We start from the raw sequence: 10,167 nt of genomic DNA on the forward strand, positions 1-10,167 counted from the left end.
TTGATATGTCACACCTGCGAGGTGGGATGGATTGTCTATGCAAAGGAGAAGTGCTCTCTATCACAGATTTAGATAGATTTGTGAACAACACAGGATTTTCTATTTACAAATCTGATGGTATGACCTTGTAACCTATCAGCCATTTAATCACAATTAAAAAGCCCTTGGACATACATTAATCAAGCAATGTAACTGAAAGGCACTGCTGGGATTTGAACCCAGGATCTCTTGTTTACTAACATCCACGAGGCACTACTGTATGTGGAAACAAGCAATTTTGATTTACAAGTCTGGTATTTTACCCTCATGAGATACATGTCCTAGTATACCTACCAAGTTTTTGTAGGAAACTGCCTTGTCATGTTATTTTTAAAAAGCATACAACATTGACTTGAGTCTTGACAAGTTCAAGTGCGAAGCCAAACCAGAAAAAAGTTTCTTGTAGTTGTGTTAACATTTAAAATCAACTTGCTTAAGAGGCATAACCAGTCAGCCATTTGATCACTTTTTAAATGCTGTTTCAACAACATTAATCAAGCATGTGTTATTGAAAGGCACTGTTGGGATTTGAACCCAGGATCTCCTGTTTACAAGACAGGCACGTTGACCAACTAAGCCACAGCGCCTAGCCTCCATTTAATCGCTAGTTCTCTAAAAATTCAAGAGACTTGCCAAATAAATCGATTACTAGAGGAATTAAACATAATCAGTGGTAATAGCTCTTCTAACAACCACAAGGAAATACTGTATGTGAAACAAAGGATTTTCTATTTACAGATCTGGTGGTATGACCTCGTAACCTATCAGCCATTTAATCACATTTAAAAAGCCCTTGGACATACATTAATCAAGCTATGTAACTGAAAGGCACTGCTTGGATTTGAAACCAGGATCTCTTGTTTACTAACATCCACGAGGCACTACTGTATGTGGAAACAAGCAATTTTGATTTACAAGTCTGGTATTTTACCCTCGTGAGATACATGTCCTACTATACCTACCAAGTTTTTGTAGGAAACTGCCTTGTCATGTTCTTTTTAAAAAGCATACAAGATTGACTTGAGTCTTGACAAGTTCAAGTGCGATGCCAAACCAGAAAAAGGTTTCTTGTAGTTGTGTTAACATTTAAAATCAACTTGCTTAAGAGGCATAACCAGTCAGCCATTTGATCACTTTTTAAATGCTGTTTCAACAACATTAATCAAGCATGTGTTATTGAAAGGCACTGTTGGGATTTGAACCCAGGATCTCCTGTTTACTATACAGGTACTTTGACCAACTAAGCCACAGCGCCTAGCCTCCATTTAATCGCTAGTTCTCCAAAAATTCAGGAGACATCCCAAAGGAATCTACTACTGCAGGAATTAAACAGTGCCATTGGTAATAGTTCTTCTAACATCCACGAGGCACTACTGTATGTGGAAACAAGAATTTTCAATTTACAAGTCTGGTATTTTACCCTCGTGAGAAACACGTCCTAGTATACCTACCAAGTTTTTAGCAAACTGCCTTGTCATATTATTTTGAAAAAGCATACAGTATTGACTTGAGCCTTGATAAATTCAAATGCAAAGCAAACCAACACAACGTTTCTGGTAGTTACGTTCTTAAGATTTCAAAACAAGATTAAAAGCTACTTGCTTAGGAGCTGTCGCCTATGAGCCATTTAATCACATTTAAAAAGTCCTTGGACATACATTAATTAAGTAGTATAACTGAGAGGCACTGCTGGGATTTGAACCCAGGATCTCCTGTTTACTAGACAGGCACTTTGACCATCTAAGCCACAGCACCTACCCTCCACTTAACTGGTAGCTCTCCAAACGTTCAGGAGACATGCCAAAGAAATCAATTACTACAGGAATTAAACAGTGATAATAGTTCTTCTGACAGCCACAAGGCACTACTGTTTGTGGAACGCGGGATTTTCTATTTACAAATCTGATGATATGACCTTGTAACCTATCAGCCATTTGATCACTTTTAAAAAGCTGTTTCAACGACATTAATCAGGCAGTGTAACTGAAAGGCACTGCTGGGATTTGGATCCAGGATACTAGACAGGTACTTTGACCAACTAAACCACAGCACCTATCCTCCATTTAAGGGGAAGATGAGAGAAACCAGACCCAACAAGGCATACTACCTGAAGGCCACTAGCAAAGCAACCTGGGCTTCCTTTCCACCTCAGGAGAACCACAGGCTGATATCCTCCATGCCACGCTGCATTAATCCAGTAATTCATGCAAAAGGAGCACCAATAAAGCGCCGAAATCATCAAAAGTACAAGAAAACCAGCGCTGGTCTATTGTGGCAAACGTAAGGCACATCTGTGCAATAATCATGCTGTCTAATCAGCATCTTGATATGCCGCACCTGCGAGGTGGGATGGATTGTCTATGCAAAGGAGAAGTGCTCTCTATTACAGATTTAGATAGATTTGTGAACAACACAGGATTTTCTATTTACAAATCTGATGGTATGACCTCATAACCTATCAGCCATTTAATCACATTTAAAAAGCCCTTTCAACGACATTAATCAGGCAGTGTAACTGAAATGCACTGCTAGGATTTGAACCCAGGATCTCCTTTTTACTAAACAGGTACTTTGACCAACTAAGCCACAGCACCTACCTTCCATCTAACCGGTAGTTCTCCAAAAATTCAGGAGACATCCCGAAGCAATATACTACTACAGGAATTAAACAGTGCCAGTGGTAATAGTTCTTCTAACATCCACAAGGCACTACTGTTTGTGGATTGTGGGATTTTCTATTTACAAATTTGATGGTATGACCTCGTAACTTATCGTCCACTTATTCACATTTAAAAAGCCCTTTCAATGACATTAATCAAGCAGTGTAACTGAAAGGCATTGCTGGGATTTGAACCCAGGATCTTTGGTTTACTAACATCCACAACACACTACTCTATGTGAAAACAAGCAATTTCCATTTACAAGTCTGGTTCTTTGACCTCGTGAGATACATGTCCTAGTATACCTACCATGTTTTTGTAGCAAACTGCCTTGTCATGTTCTTTTTAAAAGCATACAGCATTCACTTGAGTCTTGACAAGTTCAAGTGCAAATTCAAACCAGCACAAAGTTTCTTGTAGTTGTGTTGATAACATTTAAAATCAACTTGCTTAAAAGGCATGACCAATCAGCTATTTGATCACTGTTAAAAACACTTTCAAAAACATTAATCAAGCAGTATGACTGAAAGGCACTGCTGGGATTTGAACCCAGGATCTCCTGTTTACTAGACAGGTACTTTGACCAACTAAGCCACAGCACCTACCCTCCATTTAACCGGTAGTTCTCCAAAAATTCAGGAGACATGCCAAAGAAATCGATTAGTACAGCAATTAAACAGTGGTAATAGTTCTTCTAACAGCCACAAGGCACTACTGTTTGTGGATCGTGGGATTTTCTATTCACAAATTTGATGGTATGACCTCGTAACTTATCGTCCACTTATTCACAGTTAAAAAGCCCTTTCAATGACATTAATCAAGCAGTGTAACTGAAAGGCACTGCTTGGATTTGAACCCAGGATCTCCTGTTTACTAGACAGGTACTTTGACCAACTAAGCCACAGCGCCTACCCTCCATTTAACCGGTAGTTCTCCAAAAATTCAGGAGACATCCCGAAGCAATATACTACTACAGGAATTAAACAGTGCCAGTGGTAATAGTTCTTCTAACATCCACAAGGCACTACTGTTTGTGGATCGTGGGATTTTCTATTTACAGATCTGGTGGTATGACCTCGTAACCTATCAGCCATTTAATCACATTTAAAAAGTCCTTGGACATACATTAATCAAGTAGTATAACTGAGAGGCACTGCTAGGATTTGGATCCAGGATACTAGACAGGTACTTTGACCAACTAAACCACAGCACCTACCCTCCATTTAATCGGTAGTTCTCCAAAAATTCAAGAGACCTGCCAAAGAAATCGATTACTACAGGAATTAAACATAAACAGTGGCAATAGCTCTTCTAACAGCCACAAGGAAATACTTTATGTGAAACGCGGGATTTTCTATTTACAAATCTAGTGGTATGACCTCGTAACCGATCAGCCATTTAATCACATTTAAAAAGCCCTTGGACATACATTAATCAAGCTATGTAACTGAAAGGCACTGCTTGGATTTGAAACCAGGATCTCTTGTTTACTGACATCCACGAGGCACTACTGTATGTGGAAACAAGCATTTTCAATTTACAAGTCTGGTATTTTACCCTCGTGAGATACATGTCCTAGTATACCTACCATGTTTTGTAGCAAACTGCCTCGTCATGTTATTTTTAAAAAGCATACAGTATTGACTTGAGCCTTGATAAATTCAAATGCAAAGCAAACCAACACAACGTTTCTGGTAGTTACGTTCTTAAGATTTCAAAACAAGACTAAAAGCTACTTGCTTAGGAGCTGTCTCCTATGAGCCATTTAATCACATTTAAAAAGTCCTTGGACATACATTAATCAACTAGTATAACTGAGAGGCACTGCTGGGATTTGAACCCAGGATCTCCTGTTTACAAGACAGGCACTTTGACCAACTAAGCCACAGCACCTACCCTCCACTTAAGTGGTAGCTCTCCAACAATCGAGGAGACATCCCGAAGTAGTCTACTACTACAGGAATTAAACAGTGCCAGTGGTAATAGTTCTTCTAACATCCACGAGGCACTACTGTTTGTGGAACGTGGGATTTTCTATTTACAGAACTGGTGGTATGACCTCGTAACCTATCAGCCATTTAATCACATTTAAAAAGCCCTTGGACATACATTAATCAAGCTATGTAACTGAAAGGCACTGCTTGGATTTGAACGCAGGATCTCTTGTTTACTAACATCCATGAGGCACTACTGTATGTGGAAACAAGCAATTTTGATTTACAAGTCTGGTATTTTACCCTCGTGAGATACGTGTCCTACTATACCTACTAAGTTTTTGTAGGACACTGCCTTGTGATGTTCTTTTTAAAAGCATACAACATTGACAAGTTCAAGTGCAAAGCCAAACCAGAACAAAGTTTCTTGTAGTTGTGTTAACATTTAAAATCAACTTGCTTAAGAGGCATGACCAATCAGCCATTTGATCACTTTTTAAATGCTGTTTCAACAACATTAATCAAGCTGTGTAACTGAAAGGCACTGCTCGGATTTGAACCCAGAATCTCCTGTTTACTAGACAGGTACTTTGACCAACTAAGCACTGTTGCAGAAAGAAGGTTCTGGGTTCCTCCCACAGTCCAGAGGAACAGTCCAGATATTTCATACTTTTCTTGATTTTAGTAACTGTCTGTGGATCATTCACATGTTTCTGATAATAATCTTTTTTAACTTTGACAAACTAAAACGTTTAATGTCGGATTCTTGAGTTTTTAGGTTATTAATTAAAGAATGTCACTAAAAACAACGTAAAATATACATCGGTATAAGGTCCATGTTTAACAAGCGAAAACATAAACCAAAACCACAGTATTTTTAATTTTCATACTCACCACCTTTGACTTCCGTAATAATGAGGACGACCAGAACAACCAGAGTCCGGAAAACAAACATGATCGGTAACATGAAATTAATGTCGACTAAAAGACAACTTGGAATAATAAAACTAGTGCAGAGCGTCAGCAGCAGATGTAGTGAGTGTGAACTTGTTTAGGGAGAGAAATAATGACGTTAAAAACAAATGAAGATCGAGTCGAAATGAACATGGATGATCCTCTGCCTTCAAGTGACGTACGTCCTGCCGCTGAACACTTGTGGGTTTCTGGACATGTTTAATCAAAATGATAAAAATTATACAAGTGAATCTCAAATTAGAATATCATTAATATTTCTAAAGGTAAAACAAGATTCATTACACACAGTTTCAAGCGTTTTTATCTGTTAAGTTCGATGATGAAGGGGTATAATAAAAGTCCTAAATTCAGTGTCTTGGAAAATAACAATATTAAACAATTTCCTGTAATGAAAAGATGTAATAAAAAAAACAAAAATGTATGTCCATTTACTTACCCGTTTTGTTGGGCCTACCCATTAGACCATGCATGCCACAACCTGTTCCAATTTAATTAAATTTAATTTAATTCAGTTTTGTTTATATGGAGCCACTTCACAAAGTCAATTTAATCAAATTCAACAGATTTCAAGTCTGGTAGTTACATTCCAATTAATCCTAACTATCAAACCATCAGATTTAGTTTATTATTCAAATTCCTTAAAAAAAAAAAAATGATGTCTGTAGAAACTCAGCAGATTGCATAGAGTCAGTGACTTGCAGCATTCAGTCCTTCCTGGATGAACATGTAGAGACACTGAGCAGTTTCTACATGCTTTTATGTGGCTTCTCTTGAAGTACTGAGTCCAGCCACAGTTGAAGCCTCATAAATCTCCCACAAACTCTTGGATGGGCTCTTCTTCACAATCCTCCCAAGGCCTTTATGGCTTTCTCTCATGGTAATTTTCCCTTCCACTAAACTTTCCATCGATATGCTTGGATACAGCCAACCTATCATGATTTTCTGACTTTTTGCTGGGCTACTGTCACTCCAGCAATCACCCTTATGATCGTCAGTGGCTATAACACATTTTGTTTTTATTAAAATCTGTTTTTCAATGATATTGTGTCTTTGTTGCTTTTACAATTCAAATACAACCCCAAAGATTAAGAGCGAGAAAACCAGTCCTCTCCATTTTACAGATAACTGCTCAGTGCCTTAAAAGTTGAAATTAAAACCTGCGACAATGTAGCATTGCTTGAAGTTCAGGGATTGCGCCATCGGGGGGCGCTGTTGTCCCTGTACACATTAAATTGCCTTCAAAGCAGCACAGAGAACAAGCTGGACTGGTCTAATACCAGTTTGGTCTGCAGACAGCGATGAGAAAATGTGACAAATGACATAAATGCATTTAATTAGAGCTTGTCAACAGCGCCCTCTGGTGTCACAATATGAGATGACCACAGAATCTAGTTTAACACCTGCTAGAAAACCAACCAGAAACATTCATGTATTTAATGTTGATTTTAGGTGATAGACCAACACAAAATGGTGCATAACTGTGAAATGGAACAAAAATGCTAAATGGTTTTTAAAATCTTTCACAAATAAAAATCTGAAATGTCTGAATTCCCTTCTGAACCAGAACTTTGTAGCACCAGCTCTCTGCAGTTACAGCTGTAAATCCTTTAGGATGCGTCTACCAGGTTTGTACATCCAGAGACTTTTTGCACATTTTGTTGGAAAATAGCTGGAGCTCAGTGAGATTGGAAGGAGAACACCTGTAAACATAAGTTTTGCCACATATTAGCAATAAAATAGGTAGCTTTTTATAATAGGGATAGACTTTGACTAGGACATTATAACAGGTTTTCATCCTGTATTTAGCTCGATCCATTTTCTCATGAACTCTGACAACTTCAGTGTTTTTGCAGCATGATGCTGCCACCACCGTGTTCTACCATGAGGAAGGAGTCCTCAGTGAAGTCTGAAATTGTGTCAAATAATTTCTCTTCTTTCCTAAACTCAACTAGTCACGGGTCCAACAGAGGATGCTGGACAACTTCATTTTGTCCTATTATCTGGTTCTGTAGACTTTAGTAGATAAACTTTAGCTTGAAAACCTTAATATTTTACATTCTTCATATTAACCTGCAAATGTAGATAAATAAAATATGCATATCACAAGTATCTCTGTGGTTTCCAAACACACAAACACACAAACACACAAACAAAAGCAAACCACACAACATAACACACAGGATTTTGCATGTAGGGATCAACGTTTAACTTTGGTCTTATCTGAGCATCTTCTTCCCTTCTTCCACATGATTGCTGTGTTCGCTGCGTGGCTCTGTGCACTCTGCAAAACTTGCCTCTCATCCAAAAAGATCTGATTTGTGGAGTCCACGACTAATAGCTGTAATAGATGAACTGTGAAGAGAGTTGTACTGGATTTTATTTAATGGTGTCAGAGTAAGAGGGACTGAATACAAACAGTATTCATGAAAGACTTTTCATATTCTTAACTGTAAAAATGTCCAAAATTACTACTACTACTACTACTACTACTACTACTACTACTACTACTACTACTACTACTACTACTACTACTACTACTACTACTACTACTACTACTACTGCTACTACTACTGCTACTACTACTGCTACTACTGCTACTACTACTACTACTACTACTACTACTACTACTACTACTACTACTACTACTACTACTGTGTCGATCCATTACATAAAATCCTAATAAAATGCATTAAGTTTGTAGTTGTGAGGGGACAAAAACCCAACTCGATATCCCTGTGAATAATTCTGATGCCTGGTACATGGACTCCCATAGTTGGTTTGTTAGTTTCCTGTGGTCCAGTTCATCACGCCATCATTGTTCATGTTGATTATGCAGATAATCTCCACCTCCTGGAATGAGAAAACGTCTTCTCTGAGGCAGATGTCGTCAAATATTGACTAAAGCAGAAACAAACATGTTAGGTTTTTCTTATTACAGCAACATCTGGTGTAAAAAGCTCTTAACTGCAGCTTGGTTTTTCTTTTATGTAGTTTTCTGGACATATAAAACTTTCTTTATATTAAAATATCAAAAGCCTGCATCAAATGCTTCTGAACAACCTGTAACACCTCATTTACAGTCCCAGTCCCAGAAAATTCAAAGGCCAGAACCACTGCAGACCAACAACAAGACAAAGGCCCATCTCACATTTACTAAAAGACATCTAGATGATACCAGAAACTTTGAGAAAAACCTTCTGTGGACTGGTGAGACAAAGGTTGACCTTTTAGGAAGGTGTTTGTCACGTTACCTTTGACCTACATCTAACACAGCATTTCAGAGACAAACCATCACATTGACAGTCAAACACGGTGGTGGTAGTGAGATGTTCTGGAGCTGGTTTGCTGCTTCAGCATCTGGATGATTTTCCATAATTCACTGAACCATGACCTCTGCTCTCTAACAGAAAACCCTAAAGGTGAATGTCCGGCCATCAGCTTGTCACCTTAAGCCCAAGCTCATGGTTCTGCTGCAGGATGATGATTTAAACCATGAAGCCCAGCACTAAATGACTCAAAAAACTAAATAAAGATTTTAGAGTGGCCTAGTCAAAGTCTAGACCAAAATCCAACATTTGGATGCTGTGTAATGACCTTAAACAGGTTGTTGGCTGAAAACCCTCCAATGTGTTTGAATTAAGACAAGTCTGTCCTCCACAGGGAGGCTACAGAGTTATCATCAAAAGTTATATTCTTGGTGTCAGATGTTGCTGCCAAGGCTGGAATAACCAGTTATTATGTTGAGGGGGTAATTATTTTTTTAACTCTCTGGTAGCAAAACGTCACCACATGATGCTGCCACCACCGTGCTTGACAGTTGATCCAGAGTTCTTAGGTTTTAAATCCTCACATCACCTTTCTCCAGAAGGTATTTGGTAAATGTCAGCTGATCAGTTATTTCTTGGTCCTTACCATCGTAGTCTACAGCATTGTAAAGGTGGCTTCACTGTGTACAGTGACACTGGTTTCCAAGCGTTTCCAGTTAATTGCAGGCTGGAGCCTACTGGACATCTTTACCAATTCTCCTTCATCTAAGGAGGGCAATCTGGGATCGTTGTGCCTGTTGAACAAGATGGTGGCTCTAATGTTTCAGGAGACAACCTGTCAACCTGAGCTGTCCAGTCTGCTGCATTGCTATTTTATCTCAAAGCTTTTCACTCGTTACTTATTTAAAAGTCACAAGATTTTCATTTTTATTAATTTTAAGAATCCTTAGTCTTGGCTTAAAACTGAACCAAGAAGCTCAACCTGATGCCGGTCTTGTTGATCCCTTTTAGGTCTTTTAGTCTTGGACATTAGAAATCACCTAATAACCCTGACCTTGACTGCCACCAAGGTGGACGGCTCCCTCCAGATTGATGTCTACCTCAAGCAGAGGAGTTCAGGTCCTGCTCATAAGTGATGGTAGGATGAAGCAGGAGGGGAACAGATGGATCTGGGCTTCTTCTGCAGTATTGAGGATGCTTCTTCATATCGTCATGATGAAGAAAGTGGAGTAGTTTCAACTCTAACTGGTGGTCATGACTCATGACTGAAGAAACAAGATCCTGGATCTTTTC

At 38.7% G+C, this 10,167-nt stretch overlaps 6 non-coding genes across 6 annotated transcripts; all 6 read right to left on the reverse strand.

The window, feature by feature from the left end:
- Positions 1-552: 552 nt before the first annotated feature.
- Positions 553-626, reverse strand: trnat-ugu. The gene has a single exon. It is a non-coding gene; the product is annotated as a tRNA-Thr (tRNA).
- Positions 627-1,220: 594 nt separating this feature from the next.
- Positions 1,221-1,294, reverse strand: trnat-agu. Its single transcript has one exon. It is a non-coding gene; the product is annotated as a tRNA-Thr (tRNA).
- Positions 1,295-1,720: 426 nt separating this feature from the next.
- Positions 1,721-1,794, reverse strand: trnat-agu. Its single transcript has one exon. It is a non-coding gene; the product is annotated as a tRNA-Thr (tRNA).
- A 1,433-nt stretch (positions 1,795-3,227) lies between these two features.
- Positions 3,228-3,301, reverse strand: trnat-agu. Its single transcript has one exon. It is a non-coding gene; the product is annotated as a tRNA-Thr (tRNA).
- A 233-nt stretch (positions 3,302-3,534) lies between these two features.
- trnat-agu lies at positions 3,535-3,608 on the reverse strand. The gene has a single exon. It is a non-coding gene; the product is annotated as a tRNA-Thr (tRNA).
- Positions 3,609-4,518: 910 nt separating this feature from the next.
- Positions 4,519-4,592, reverse strand: trnat-ugu. The gene has a single exon. It is a non-coding gene; the product is annotated as a tRNA-Thr (tRNA).
- Between the last annotated feature and the right edge of the window lie 5,575 nt (positions 4,593-10,167).

The sequence above is a fragment of the Girardinichthys multiradiatus genome, chromosome 24, assembly GCF_021462225.1.
Source record: "Girardinichthys multiradiatus isolate DD_20200921_A chromosome 24, DD_fGirMul_XY1, whole genome shotgun sequence".
In the NCBI taxonomy this organism is placed as follows: domain Eukaryota; kingdom Metazoa; phylum Chordata; class Actinopteri; order Cyprinodontiformes; family Goodeidae; genus Girardinichthys; species Girardinichthys multiradiatus.